Here is a 16,847-nt window from a genome sequence, read left to right as displayed (position 1 = left end):
AAATCTGTACATTATTCCAAACATTTGGCCGCAAGTGTATTTATCTAATGCATATATAAACGATATGCTTTAAGTAAAGTGACAAAAGCAATGTCTTCTAATAAACATCCATAATATATATTTCAGTTGTTGTAAGATATTACAATTCATGCTGGAAGTTATATACATTGCACAACATACAAAATAACACGCATTCAATAGAAATTTTGAGATATTACGAAAAACACTTGTAAAGCTACAAGGTTAAAATATTTTAGAAACCGATAACATAGATAACATACAGTATGTAATGTTGATCATACATGTAGCCAATCCTCTTTGTTGTAAACACACCCAAGAATGAAAATAAATAAATAAAATAAAATAAAATAAAAATCAAACTGATTCTGTACTAGACTCTATTAAATAAACTTTGATGTTTGTGTATCTTATTTGGAGACTTATTTTATGAATAACTTCTATTACATAAGTTTGACTTGTGATGTATTGCATGTTACAAGTTTATGTTATGGCTGTTTATAAGAAAATATTGCTTTTGTAATTTTACTTAAACCAGGCAAAGACCACTTATAATATGATCACGTCATAATGCCTTTTGACTGTTTACACTACTGTATGTTGCTTTAGCATGACAGCTCTTATATGATTAACTTTATTAGCTTCAGCTGCATTAAAATTGGATGTTGCTTGTGTTATAATACATTATACTCTAAAGTATAACTATGAAAAGGGGAAGTCTTATAATACTGTATATTATAACTGTAGTTATAATTATTTATGTGAAGTTTAACTTATTATAAGGTGTATTATGAGACATTATGAATGCAGTGAAATGCATTTATAATGCCCTAACAATGCATTATAAATATGGGCTTCATAGAAAGTTATTCCAAAGTTTTCTGAATATTCTGCAGCTCAAAAGCCAAATACCATAAAATATACCACACAAGCACCATAAAATGATCATAAAAGTAAGCCATCCTATTTGTGTGCTATAATCCGAATTTATTATCTAAGGTTATCATTTATATCCAGGTCAATAACATCCATACTGTGCAGTACATGTCAGTGTTTATCCAAATGTACAAAAATGTATGTTTAAATGTTAAGAGTACGAATAGTTATGGATAATCAGCTGGATATTTCATTTGTCCTCTTAAGGCTGACGACCAACATTTTGTTAAGGTTTAGCACCTTCTTTCACTGGCCATTTGTTCATTTTTAAAAGAATTTCAGGCCCTATTGTGTACCCTAATCGTGGAATGTGCCATAATTAGTTACAATAGACAGTTCAGTACCCTGTACCCTTAAGTTATTGGATAAGGGAAGAGCGTTGGAGTAAAGTCAGTTTCCCAGCCATGCACAATGGATTAGACATGTCAATGTGTGTGTGAAGACGACCTGCTTGTCTCTTCAACAATGGCGGTCCTGCCCCAAAAGACGCTGAGATGTGTAATCAAGTGCCCAACTGCTTCATTAATGGAATTTTGCTGCATTTCAACAAAAGTCAATGTACTTTGGAGATAAAGCTACTGTTTATCCTTTTAATGTGTCTCTTTAAATGCATTAGGCATTTTTTTGGCCGCCTGCCCTCGTAATCCTGCATGAATAGCAGCTAGACAAACCATTTATAACTTCAGCCGTAAATACCAGCTGCATTGTTTTCCGTAATGACGCTAATTTTCTTATAGAGGCAGGAGCACTGTGTTGGGCTGGGTCTCAATTGCATTATGGCTGAATAAGATCACATTAAATGTGTAATTCAAGCACTGGAGGTTTATGAGTGCCTGACAATGGGATGTAAAATGCAGGTCACCTTAGTGACAGACGAGAGAGAATAGACAGTGACCGTCAACTGCCAAGTTGAGGGCAGGAGAGGAGAGTGAAACAGGATATATGCATTAAGTACTGAGTGGATTGTTAAAAGTGGGCTTTATATTTTGGTGAAAGATTACAAAGACAAACTGTTTTTTTCTTTTGAATAATTTGATTCACAATAAGACCAGAACACGTCCTTAATGTGTATAAAGAAACAGGTTCCAGGGCTCAATGCTAAGCATTTTTTCTACTGGCCCGGTTGGGCCAGTGCTTCAGATTTTTACTGGCCCTGCCAAAATAGCTGTTTTTACCATCATGGCTTTTAAAAATATGTCCGGAGATAAATATTTCTATTACGTTTTTTTTTCTTATGTTTTTAATACAATGTCCCCCAGGGGCCTGGGTAGCTCAGCGAGTAAAGACGCTGACTACCACCCCTGGAGTCACGAGTTCAAATCCAGGGCGTGCTGAGTGACTCCAGCCAGGTCTCCTAAGCAACCAAATTGGCCCAGTTGCTAGGGAGGGGAGAGTCACATGGGGTAACTTCCTCGTGGTCGCTATAATGTGGTTCTCGCTATCGGTGGGGCGTGTGGTGAGTTGTGCGTGGATGCCGTGGAGAATAGCATGGCCTCCACATGCGCTATGTCAACGCAGTAACACGCTCAACAAGCCACGTGATAAGATGCACGGATTAATGGTCTCAGACGTGGAGGCAACTGAGATTCGTCCTCCGCCACCCGGATTGAGGCGAGTCACTACGCCACCATGAGGACTTAGAGCGCTTTGGGAATTGGGCATTCCAAATTGGGGAGAAAAAGGGGAGAAAAAAATAAAAAATACAATGTCCCCCAAAATTGAATCATATGCATTTATAATTTGCAAGATATGATTTATGCCTTATGTAATCCCATATATGCACTTTACAGATATAAATTCATAAATTCATCATATTAACCTCAGCCGTCCTGCCATTTACACAAGTGTTTTTAAGCCAAGAGTTCTGTGGAGGAGATGATGGGTTTTCGGTCACCCGTTTAGTCATGCTGTCATGCAACTTTAAGAGTTAAAGATCCGATTATTGGCTGAGAGAACAGACTTGCCACTAAATCGGTTGTGATGTGTAATATACAGTAGGTAGATATTAGGCCTAATCTGTGAATTAACAATGTGTATATAACATGAAATCAGACAACCCAAACAAGACCAACACTGACTGATATACAAAGAACAAAAACAAAAATACCTGTATGGTCCAGAAATGAGACATGTAACAGGAGTTTTATGAGGATGATATGAAGTAGACAGTTTCAAATATTCATCTTTACCCTGCAGCTGAACAGCTCTGATAATAATAGCCTAATAGCCATAGTGATCTTGCTTCTTTTCATATCAAACGGCATTATGTCGAATTAATGTTTACATTTTGAAACATTACCTAATTAAATGTATACTTACATTTTGGATATTGAGCAGCTTGTGATTTCCAGACACGTGTATAACTGGGGTTTAACGAAATTTATTACGTCTCATTCGGCGCTTCATCTCTAAAGGCGAATTAATGAGAGAAAACGTGTTTGTTTTTTTACAGTAGGAATAAAACTAGCGCTCTGTCCCTTTACGAGAGCACATGCACTTTAAACAGTCTACACTGCACGGAGAGAGATGATGATGAGACATATGCACAGAGAGATATGGATTTTCAGTCCTTTAGAAAGAAACTGTTGACTTCTTGTGTTCCAATGTGTGGTTTACTAATTTTCAACAACATGTAAAAATGAAAAATGTGGGGATTTTGCGCACTGTGAACACAGAATGTGCGGGAATACTTAGTGTTGCACAAGACGTTAAATCATTAAGTGGGTTTTTTTTCCTGCTATTTTCTACACATTGGTAATAGCTGCTGCTAAGATACTTGGAAAAGAATGAGGACAGTGCTGGGAAAGTGCGCTCTATGCGTGCACACGACTGTGCCTTGGAGCGTCCAGTATATTATGCATTTGCGTGTCTTTGCGAGATAAATATACTTGCGCTTGCTCCTCGGTTAGAAGACTTTGTTCGCTCTGTGTAATTTTTGTGCTCTCTCGCTTGTTGTTTGCTTGCACTAATGTTATAAATGCAGCACTGCCTCGATCGGGCAAGAGACAGTTCTAGCAACTGGCCCGAATCTTTCTCACACTGGCCCCGGGCCATTGGACAGTCCTTATTGTCGAGCCCTGGGTTCAAATTTGATGTTATGTTGACTTACTTCATTGTACATGCAGTATAAATAGAGCATGATAGTTGATAATGTGACCTAAAAAATTTTTATTAGATCCCTTTTATGAGCTGAGTGGCTAAAAGTGGCTGATAATCTTATTTGTGTCACCACTGTCTTTATGTGTTTGATTGTTTGAATGGCAGAATTTGATAGATGCTCAGCTGAAGTGATGACACCTTCATGTGTGACTGGCGGCTGAGTTATTGAAGCAGGTTTGAGTTAGTTTGGGGCCAGAGGCTGTTGCTAAACAAACAGGCAAACAGCTGCAGTGTTTCTGGGACGACGTGAGAATGAATGACACATGTTACTTGCGAGACAGAGCCTAAAACAGATTTTTCATTTCAAAACGACAGCGGCTAGGTATTTATAGATTTGTTTCTGTTCACAGTAATTGTCTGTGTCTAATTCTACAACTCCTGTTAGCAATAAAACTATTCAAAGATCTGTGGAAGTCATGACACACATAAACATTCATCTTTGTAACTCAGTGAAGAAAAATAAAGAAAATTAACTTATGCAACTTTCAGTGCTTTTACGGTATATATCATTATCCTTGTGCGACCCTGCGTCCACATCGCTATACGCAATGCATAATTTAAATGAATGAAAAACTGACTGAATACTGTTCACAAGACTGTAGACTGTCATTTAAAGGGTTAACTTCTGCCACATCGAGTCATGTGACACAACAATATGACGTTGATTTCCTTAAAGCGCTCCTACGGACGCAGCACCAAAATAACTGCCTCTGGTAAGAAATCTCTTTAAGTTATTTCATTGAAATCTGTTTGTTTGTAAAGAGTAGAGTCTCTGGTTTCGTTTGATATGCCGCTTTAAAAAAATCTGTTCATTTCTTCGCATGTCAGTGCCCTGAAAACCATGATGTCCACATATGAGGATTTTGGGACATAATTATGTTAGTTATTTTGAATAGCTTTAAACAATAACACATCTGTGGATCATTTCACTTCATTTTAATATACATTTTGTTATATTTTGTCATCACTGTGCAATACGATTAGTTAATGCATTCCTATATATTTACTATGCATTTTCACATTGAGAATAAATGGGTTCATCCAAAAGCTGAAAAATGTTGCTTTCAGATGCTTTATATGGAGTTAGGATGAAAATAAGGTGCATTTCAAACTGCTCTGAGACCAGTGCAGACAGACAGCACACTGGAGGTTAAGTCATTCAGTAAATAGGGAGCAAGGGAGCATCCTATTTCTTTTTATGCAGATAAGTGCATTCAATCCTAAAATCTGACTGAAAGTTCAGTTTTAGGCTGCAGATAATGTTTGGACCACTCAACATGTTTGGCAGACATGGGACAATGGTAAACAGTACATAGATTCAGAATTTTATAATGCAACATTTTATTGTAACATGGTTGACAGTAGGGATGTGCTGAATAATGTCTTCAAAACGAATAACGGACTCATCCGAATAATATAAAAGAAAATATTTGTATCCAAAAAGCACAAGGATAAAGGCGCTATGACCGTGACCCACAATAGCCACATCAATGCGATTAGCCGACATGACCAAACATACTGCTCAAGTTTGATCTAAATCTGTCAATGCACACAGAAGATATGAGACACTTACTATTTCCCTTTTTTTGCCATAAATTTATTGCCTCGCCATGGCTACACCGTTTGATATGTCAAAAATATTTTCACAATTTAGCATCTTCAGTGTCTTGGCATAATGTTTTCTAAATGTGGTGACAGTCTCATAAATCCCCTAGGAGGAGTATTTAAAAGTTTAGAGACTGCAATATTCAAAAAAACTAAATGGCGAAATGGTTGGGTGGACCTGATGACTATAATTATGAAAGTTGTCCGGCTTGATGAAAACTGTATATAATTTTGGTGACTGTAGGTGAAAATGGGGGTGTTACAGATGTAGTCTTAGGTTATTTCCACACTTGGTCCATTTCAGTGGCCTGAGCTCAGTTCGGGGGATTTTTGGCCCATAAGTAAACACACCAAACAATCTCAGACCCCTTAAAAGCGAACTGAGCCGAGACCATCTCAGGAGGTGGTCTGAGTATGGTTCGCTTGCAGCCTTTGATTCAGTTCATTAATAACATGCATTGTGAACAAAAAGTGCTCCGGGCTCACATGAATTTCCCATTCGCGTAATACCAAACATGTTTGACCCAGACAGGTTCCAGTGACAATGCAAGCACCGGAGAGAAGCAACGAGCAGCTTGCTTTGTTTCTATGGATATGACAGAGGGAGATGCATATTAAAACTATTGTAAACTGTATATGAAACAAACTCAAAGGTCTTTCTTTAGTGTGTTCTGTGCAAATGAAGATTTGAGGGCTTAACCGGATGCCTTGAAAACTGCATGAAAGTTAAGAAATTACGATCTATGAATGGAAGTAACCCGAGGCTGTCAGTAAATTAAACAAATTGTGATTAATCTTATTGTTTGTCGTTAATAAGACTAATCAACCATGATTGAATGCTGAATTTTGCCTCTAAATCCAGTATTTGTATATAAAAATACAATGCATTCAATTCTGTTACATTACTTTACTTTGTAGTAATATAAAATTACATAATAGTGATGCCAAAAATCAATAAATGAGGTTTTATTGAATATAGACACATGTTCTTATGCTGCTTATTCATTTTGAGAGCATTAAACATGTTTATATTATCTTAAGTTAATACGTAGAGCTATTTGTACTTTTAACATTAAATAAAGCCCTAATAATTATAATACATATAATATTCTTTTAAAGTGGGCTCGGTCCCACAAATGACACAGAGTGTGAATGCAAAAATGACTGAGACCCCATAACTGGTAAAGTGGACCAAAAAGAGATCTGAGCCCACTTACAAGCTCTCAGACAGTGTGAATGCAAAGAGAACTAGGTCTTTTTTCACTTGGTCCACTTTTTGCTGCACTTAAAGGGGTCTGAGTTTGGTTCTTTTAAAGAGCACTCAAGTGTGAAATCACCCTTAAACACCCATTTTAAACCTGTTAACTGTCACTGGCCAACAGGTAGGCCATTTGAGTGTGGCTTTTTGTTTTATATCAAAAACTTCATCAATGTTCACAAACTTGGTATCAAATTAAAGCTTAAAAACTCAACTTTCATCTTCTGCAGTCTATTTTAAGATTAGAACATTACAGTGAAAACATTTTAAAATGTTAAAAGAGTGAATTTTTACAACATTCGACATGTGAGCGACAGTACTAATGTTTCATGTTCTCTGCTTATGATCCGATCCAATGAATGAAGAAAAAACAGCATGCATTTCATTGTGAGGGTCCACTGATGAAAATGCAACAACCACATCAGATTGGTTAAGTAACATTATTACCTTCTAGTTGAAGTTCTGTTAATATTTTTGAATCCGTGATTATTTGGCAGCTTTAATCACCTGAAATGTCTGCTAACAATATGCCAAATGTTTTTAACACAAGTGTATTATACAGGATAAGCTTTTATGTAAATATGTTTGATGCTATTTTTTAAAATACATTTATACATAATATAATTGTGAATCTATCTATCTATCTATCTTGTGATGAACAGGGCGTGGCCAAGTGGCGTCGGTGCACAGTGAGGCTGGAGAGGTAAATGGTAAATGAGTTCCACCTGTGTGCCCCACTGGTCTCACGTTCCAGGGAGGAGTGGCAGGAGTATTTAAGGAGAGAAGACAGCAGCAGACAGGGAGAGAGAGACGCACTGAGCTGTGTGTGTGACTGTGTCACTGTGACTGCTGAAAAGCAAGGCTGTTGAGTGTTGTTGAATGAGTTTATTTATTGTGTTGAAAAGCACGTTTATGTATTGATGTACACTGAAAAGTGTGGCATTAAAGTCTTACATGGATTGTTCTCCCGGCTCTCGCTTTCTCCTTCATAGGAAAGGCAGAGGTCTGCCACACACACACACACACACACACACACATATACAGGTGCATCTCAATAAATTAGAATGTTGTGGAAAAGTTCATTTATTTCAGTAATTCAACTCAAATTGTGAAACTCGTGTATTAAATAAATTCAATGCACACAGACTGAAGTAGTTTAAGTCTTTGGTTCTTTTAATTGTGATGATTTTGGCTCACATTTAAAAAAAAAAACACCAATTCACTATCTCAAAAAATTAGAATACATCATAAGACCAATAAAAAAAACATTTTTAGTGAATTGTTGGCCTTCTGGAAAGTATGTTCATTTACTGTATATGTACTCAATACTTGGTAGGGGCTCCTTTTGCTTTAATTACTGCCTCAATTCGGCGTGGCATGGAGGTGATCAGTTTGTGGCACTGCTGAGGTGGTATGGAAGCCCAGGTTTCTTTGACAGTGGCCTTCAGCTCATCTGCATTTTTTGGTCTCTTGTTTCTCATTTTCCTCCTGACAAGGTTCAGGTCTGGTGAGTTTGCTGGCCAGTCAAGCACACCAACACCATGGTCATTTAACCAACTTTTGGTGCTTTTGGCAGTGTGGGCAGGTGCCAAATCCTGCTGGAAAATGAAATCAGCATCTTTAAAAAGCTGGTCAGCAGAAGGAAGCATGAAGTGCTCCAAAATTTCTTGGTAAACGGGTGCAGTGACTTTGGTTTTCAAAAAACACAAATGGACCAACACCAGCAGATGACATTGCACCCCAAATCATCACAGACTGTGGAAACTTAACACTGGACTTCAAGCAACGTGGGCTATGAGCTTCTCCACCCTTCCTCCAGACTCTAGGACCTTGGTTTCCAAATGAAATACAAAACTTGCTCTCATCTGAAAAGAGGACTTTGGAACACTGGGCAACAGTCCAGTTCTTCTTCTCCTTATCCCAGGTAAGATGCCTCTGATGTTGTCTGTGGTTCAGGAGTGGCTTAACAAGAGGAATACGACAACTGTAGCCAAATTCCTTGACACGTCTGTGTGTGGTGGCTCTTGATGCCTTGACCCCAGCCTCAGTCCATTCCTTGTGAAGTTCACCCAAATTCTTGAATCGATTTTGCTTGACAATCCTCATAAGCATGCGGTTCTCTCGGTTGGTTGTGCATCTTTTTCTTCCACACTTTTTCCTTCCACTCAACTTTCTGTTAACATGCTTGGATACAGCACTCTGTGAACAGCCAGCTTCTTTGGCAATGAATGTTTGTGGCTTACCCTCCTTGTGAAGGGTGTCAGTGATTGTCTTCTGGACAACTGTCAGATCAGCAGTCTTCCCCATGATTGTGTAGCCTAGTGAACCAAACTGAGAGACCATTTTGAAGGCTCAGGAAACCTTTGCAGGTGTGTTGATTAGCTGATTGGCATGTCACCATATTCAAATTTTTTGAGATAGTGAATTGGTGTGTTTTTGTTAAATGTGAGCCAAAATCATCACAATTAAAAGAACCAAAGACTTAAACTACTTCAATCTGTGTGCATTGAATTTATTTAATACACGAGTTTCACAATTTGAGTTGAATTACTGAAATAAATGAACTTTTTCATGACATTCTAATTTATTGAGATGCACCTGTATATATATATATATATATGTATATATTCATTTTTATTTTTTATTTTTATTGCTAACTGATTAATTGTACATTTTTGCTATAATTTAATATAATTATTTATTGAAAAAAAAAAGTAGATCTGAAGATTATATTGTATTAAGTCATTTACCATTTTCATATATCCTTAAAATTGCTTTAAATTAAATTAATAAATTTAATTCAATGCATTAAATGTTAAGTTGGTCTAAGTAGAGTTTAACATAAGCACAGAAGTAATTTAGCCTTGCAATTTCGTTGCAATTATGTGGAAATATGTCTCAGTTTCTTTTATTGTTGCATTTTTTCTCTGTTCTCTTTCAAAATAAATTAACTTTTAGTCTGCATTTGTTATTCATACGCACAACTGTTTAAATACACTTTAAATTATGTTGGGAAAATAAGGACATACATTATGCTAGACTACTGCATGTCTGCCCATAGAATAATCATTAAAAGCAAAAATTACCAACTGGTAACCAACAAACAACTATTGTTCCTCAACGTTGCCACAGCGTCATCATAACGGACTGGCACAGTTCCAAAGTTACGTTGTGTCTACGAATCCTGGAATTTCACTTTTCCAGTTGTCACAACGTAATCAGTTCCCTATCTGTCACTCACTTGATGTTGTGTCGATGTAGTGACACTAGGGGTCGCTCTTGGTAGCCCCAAACACCTCTGATTTTTGTGAAAAGGCCAATGGGAATTGGCGAGTGGAATTTTGCATGCCACTCCCCCGGTTAAGCAGCATTTGTTTCACCTCTGTGAGGGGCGAGAATGCCGCTGCCCTGCGTGCGGACATCACGATCCTTCTGCAGAAGGGCACGATAGAGCCTGTCCCTCCAGCCGAGATGAAGAAGGGGCTCTACAGCCCCTACTTCATCGTGCCAAAGAAAGGCGGTGGGTTGCGGCCAATCTTGGACCTGCAAGTGCTGAACCGGGCCCTGCACAGACTCCCATTCAAGATGCTGACGCAGAAGCGCATTCTGTCATGCGTCCAGCATCAAAATTGGTTCACGGCGGTAGACCTGAAGGATGCGTACTTCCATGTCTCGGTTTTACATCAGCACAGACCCTTTCTCCGGTTCGATTTCGAGGGCCGGGCGTATCAGTACAAGGTCCTCCCCTTCGGTCTGTCCCTGTCGCCTCGTGTCTTTACGAAAGTCGCAGAGGCAGCCCTTTTCCCGCTAAGGGAGGTGGGTGTCTGCATCCTCAATTATCTTGACAACTGGCTGATTCTAGCTCACTCTCGAGATCTGTTGTGTGTGCACAGGGACCTGGTCCTCAACCTCAGCCGGTTGGGGCTTCGGGTCAACTGGGAAAAGAGCAAGCTCTCCCCGGTTCAGAGAATCTCTCTTCTCGGGATGGAGATAGACTCGGTCACTATGATAGCACGCCTCACGAACGAGCACGCGCAGTCGGTGCTGAACTGCCTGAAGTCATTCAGGCAGAGAACAGCAGTCCCACTGAAACAGTTTCAGAGGCTCCTGGGGCATATGCAAAGATTGCAAAGGTTTGATCGTACGCCTCTGAGCCCAGCCTAGTGTAATCACACCGGTTTGATTGTGTGTGGAAAAGGGTTCAAATAATTGTTTTTGTTTTTGTTTTTTTTGGTCATTTAAAAAAAAAAGTGTACATTACAAAATTCATGCATTGTGTTTATCACTGAGTAGGTTTCAGATAAAAATTTACCCATTTGTACAAATTCCCTGCATGTGTTGTTCTATAAACAAGCAAACTAATCTCACAGAAAATTGGCATTAAGAGATCAAATGTTTTGTCTGCTAAATTCAGACTATGCTTTCTGAATTTCCGAACTGTCCCTCAGATGCAAAAGCTGGAACTACAGCAACTACACTGCAACAAATTAGTTATTTAAATGGATGTGATGTGAAGGGTCTTATAATGGTTTTATAAAGCACACAAATATGCTATTATATAAAGTCTTATTACCTGAAGAAAAAAAAAAATTTCTCATAAATGTATCTTGTTTTAAGGACATAAAGATAACTTTACCAGAGGTGGGAAGTAACATGCTACATTTACTCCGTTACATTTACTTGAGTAACTTTTTGGGAAAAAAATGTACTTTCAGAGTAGGCTTAAAAGTGTGTACTTTTTACTCTCACTCAAGTAAATTTCTAATGAATTTTTTTTTCTTTTACTTCTTTACACTGGGTGGTGATTTTGTCGTTACATTACTGGGTTTAATTTTAATTAATGTGTAATTTATTAAGAGATTATTGAATGGGACTTTTACGAGAGTGAAAGCACTGCGCGCACTGCTGTCACAGACTGTCACTCAATCACTGCAGCAGCATCAAACTCTTCAAAGTGAAACACTTTCTTCGCTCCACACAGTGAAACAAAGAATAGTTTCATCATGCAATGTCTTCATTTAACACCAAGACAAGCTGATATTTCAAGATTAAAATCACAGCTCCAAGTTAAGGCAGCAAACTGAGGTACGTTTTGGCTCTAATCCTAACGCGGGCTTTTCTGTGTAATGAGATTGTCATTTTCAGGGTGATAATGTAACTGGGCTCTTATGACATCAGTTTTTAAGTGTACATTTTTAAATCAGTGCAGCAATATATCAGTGCGCTTTGTCCCACATCCCGCATGTAATAAGCAGTATTTATGCATTTACTCCGTGCCCTCGCGGGGGTACTGGAAACTATCGCAGCTACTTCAGGTGGATTAACTGTATAAATCCATGTAAACATCCAAGTTAAGTGTAAATCACTGCCATTCGAGTGATCGACAACTGGAGCGCGAACAGACAGCATTTCTGCGTGTGCACAGCTAGGTGCGCGGGGCGCACACGTGTGAGATGTGCGGGCGCGAGGCAATCGTATGGTGAAGAGAGTGGCTCTGTCCGCAGTCGTTCACTCATTCACTATTTCCTGTATAGTTAATGGAAGTTAGTGGACTATGTCTCAGCAGTAAGTGAAAGAAATGAGTAAATTCGGACGTGATTGTCAGAGCTCTGGGGCTGTCCCAGAAACAACGTCACATATTAATTTTTTAAATACTTGGGCCATACTTGTTATTCTTATTAAATAATATATTAATAAAATAAATCTTCATTCTGTTTGTCATTTTTAATATATACTGTGTGTTAAAATAAATAGTAAGCACATTTGATCAAATAAAGAGTACATTTTAAAATATGTATGTTTTGCCTCTCTATATGTTATATTATTTTAATCAAGTAATGATTTGTCAAAAGTAATTTACTGCATTCAGCATGAAATAAAACATTGCAGGAGTGAAGGAAGCAGTAAACTCCCAGCTCGTACGTCTTTCCCATGGTGGATTGTGGGCAGTTAACCATTGTCGAGTGTACATCAAATGTACACTTGAAATTAGAGTGCATTGTGGGTAAGAATGAGTGAACAAAAGTAGGGAACGAGTGGCTCACTCAGAATTCAGACACTCCTACAAAATAGCAGACACTCGAAATAGTGAACTATGTAGTGGATAGGGGGCGGTTACAGACATAGCGACTGAGTTGCATTTAGAGAGCGGCAGTACTGCTGTACAGAATTAATGATCTAAATACTTATGACACTGAAAACTGTAACTACACTGAAATAAGAATCCACACAGGACTTTAAAAGCTATGAAATGAAAGAAGGCATTAATAAAGCATGATCTTGCTTTGGTTTATATTTCAGCATTATATATAATGTCCTTGTGGTATATTTTCATGTTTTCACTGTAATATTTACTAGAAATGTTTCCAAACCTCTCCTCTTATTGACAAATTCATCCAGATCTGACAAGAGCCCTTAAAGGGATAGTTCACCCAAAAATTACAATTCTCATTATTTACTCACCCTCTTGCCACCCCAGATGTGTATGACTTTCTTTCATCTGCTGAACTCAAATGAAGATTTTTAGAAGAATATCTCAGCTCTGTACATCCATACAATGCAAGTGAATGGGTGGCAACATTTTAAAGCTAAACAAACAAACATAAGTCAGCATAAAAGTAATCCATAAGACTCTAGTGGTTAAATCAGTATCTTCAGAAGCGATGTGATAGGTGTGGAAACAGAGAAACAGATCACTTTCACATTCTTCTTCTTGTGTTTTTGGTGATTCACATTCTTCTCTGCATATCGCCCCCTGCTGTCTAGCAAAAAATGAAAAAAATATTGATCTGTTTCACACACACCTATCATATCACTACTGAATACATGGATTTAACCATTGGAGTCTTATGGATTACTTTTATGCTGCCTTTATGTGCTTTTTGGAGCATCAAAATTTTGGCCTATTGAGCTAAAATATTCTTCTACAAATCTGAATTTGTGTTCTGCAGAAGAAAGGAAGTCATACACATCTGGCATGTGAGTAAATTATGAGAGAATTTTCATTTTTGGGTAAACTATCTCTTTAAAGTGATAGCTCAGCCATAATTTAATATTCTGTCATCATTTCTCTACCATCATGTGGAACACACAATATGTTAGACAGAATGTTAGGGACTGACAGTCTCAGTCACCATTCACTTTCTATATATAATATATATAACACATTCACTGAAAGTAAATAGTAAACATTCTGTCTTATATCTCCTTATTGTGTTGCATGGAAGAAAGAAAGTCATACGGGTTTGGAACAACATGATGGTGAATAATAACAGAATTTCCATTAATAAAAAAAATAATTCTGTAGTACATGTTCAGTGTGTATTATGGAATGGAATATAGGGGAGTAAACGTCTATTATGTCATTTGTAGTCACTTGAGTACTCTTTTAATTGGATACTTTCTTACTCTTACTCAAGTAATTATTTATGTTAGTACTTTTACTTCTACTTGAGCAATTTTTTTTTTTTTTTAAGTAATTGTAATTTTACTTGAGTGCAGTTTTTGGCAGCTCTACCCACTTCTGAACTTTAGTGACACAAGATACATTTCAGAACGTAGAGCACTTTTTTTTTTTTTCCCTGTTGTAAGGTCTAAAATTGTTGCATGTTCTTTATTATACTTCTGTTTGTAACTTTGCTTCTAAAGTTTGTGTTGCTTGTAGTATGGTAAGTATGATCTCATTTACTCTGACATTAACTTAGTTGCAGGTGTCTGGCGGCTCTCAAAGGAAAATACAGTCCGAATTTTACTGTACTCATTCATCTCTGTCACTGTCTGAAACACACTCAGAATATGTTGACACCAGTTCTTTGATGTATTTTCCTTATTTGAATGGTGTCAGACTGTCCACAATCAAATAATTGCTATCACGATCAAACAATGAGCAGTGGGTTCAGTTGAATGTAGTGTCAGTAAATCAGTGAAATACAGCTCCATTATTAAGATGCAAATGTCAACAACTTCAAAAATGGGTTCAATGATTATTTGGTCTTTTCAACTCAAAACACACCCATCGTAATATGCAGACAGAAATGGGCTGCAGGGATTTTTCATGTCATATTCAGCACTTAACCTAGTCATTTTGATAAGTGGTCTCGTATCTGTCATTTTCAAAGGGTCAGTGCACCCAAAAATGAAAATTCTATCATGAATAACTCCCCTCATGTCATTCCAATGTCATATGCTGTTTTGTTCTGTAAAACACAAAAGGAGATCATTTGAATAATATTTATGCAGCTCTTTTTCCATACATCAACATTTCATAGATCTTAGATCTAAGTATCATTGTCAGGGCTGAGGTTTGAACCCAGGTCGGCAGCGTAGGAGCTGGATACACTACCAGAGAGTCACAGGAAAGGTAATGAACCCAACTTGCAAAGACTTACTCAGGAATGAAGTAGTGTTAAAAAAAAAAAAAGAATGAGTTCATTGATAAAATCCAAGCAGGTAAAAAACAAAAAATATAATCCAAAAGGCAAGTAGGGCAAACAAAGGCAAGGAGTAATCCACAATGCAAAAATATATATATCCACAGAAATAATCCATCAGAGAAATCCACAGGGAAAAAATATAATCCACATTAAGAACTTGCACAGAAAAGTCCACAGGAACAGTGACACAGATAGCTTGTCTTAGAATGAACTAAACACCAAGCACTGAAGCAAGGGAACAAACCAACTTAAATACACACAGGGGAATGAGACACAGGTGACAGCAATAATGATAATGAAACACAGGGAAAATAGACATAAGGGAGACCACTGAGGCCCTCAAGTGGCTAAAACAAAGAACAACAAGTACAGAATCATGATAGGATTCTTTCAGGATTACCCTCCTTTTAGTATTGGGTCGGCGGGCATAAATTCCTGAATTAATTCAGGGTCCAAGATGTCCCGGGCTAGAACCCAGGAGTGCTCCCTTGGACCATAGCCTTCCCGGTCCACCAGATACTGAAGTGATCATCTAACATGCCAGAAATCCAGTATCCGGTGGACCGTGTAAGTGATTCTCGGAGTAGGGGGGCGGTCCACCTGCTAGAGTAAAAGGACAAGACAAAACATGTTTTAGAAGGGATACATGAAATGTGGGGTTAATTCTAAGGGATCTGTGTAAGTATAACTGGTAAGTAACAGGGTTGACTTTCCTTGCCACCATGAAGGGACCAGTGTATCTGGGTCAACTTGCAAGACTCCACTCGCAGGGGCAGGTCCTTAGTGGAAAGCCAAACCCTCTGTCCCGGATGCAGGGTGGGTGCTGGTCTGCAACAACGCCCACATAACATAGGATGACCAGGAGGACAGGTTATTCCCTGTCATGCACCTCAGGGTTGTCTCCAAATCCTGGTTTAACCTCTCTGTCTGGCCATTGGACTCGGGGTGGTAACCAGAGGATAAAGTTACTCTAGTCCCAATAAGCTGAAAGAAGGCGCACCGGTATTCCAAAGATTTGGAAGACATGGTTAACCTGAAATGGGTGCTGAGCCCCCTCGAGCCAGTTTGACAGCCAGTAACTACAGGTCCCTCACATCATAGTTCCTCTCCGTAGGTGTAAGGGGATGGGAAAGGAAGGCACATGGTTGAAATTTGTTGTCCTCCCCCTGTGAGAGAGGATGGCACCAATCCCCACATAAGAGGCATCCACCTCCACAACGAATGGCCGGTTGGAGACAGGGAGAGTCAGGATAGGAGTGAAGGTAAAAAGGTGCTTAAGCTCCTTAAAAGCAGTCTTGGCTTCAGAGGTCCAATGAAAACCAGAATTTTTCAGAACTGATGACCATTAAACCATATTGAACTTTATGTACAGGTTTATAATGTTGGCAACTCCTTAAACTCTTCATACAGTATGTGTCCACGTTACATTAAGGTAAATT

General features: G+C 38.2%; 1 protein-coding gene across 2 annotated transcripts in view; it reads left to right on the top strand.

Annotated features, from left to right (window-relative positions):
• The window catches only part of LOC127425941 (astrotactin-2-like), an 829,264-nt gene that overhangs the window by 129,506 nt on the left and 682,911 nt on the right, over positions 1-16,847 (top strand). The window lies entirely within an intron of this gene.

Source organism: Myxocyprinus asiaticus, chromosome 3 (assembly GCF_019703515.2).
Source record: "Myxocyprinus asiaticus isolate MX2 ecotype Aquarium Trade chromosome 3, UBuf_Myxa_2, whole genome shotgun sequence".
NCBI lineage: Eukaryota > Metazoa > Chordata > Actinopteri > Cypriniformes > Catostomidae > Myxocyprinus > Myxocyprinus asiaticus.
The sequence above is the reverse complement of the archived record's forward strand: the minus strand, read 5'-3'. Positions and strand labels throughout refer to the sequence as shown.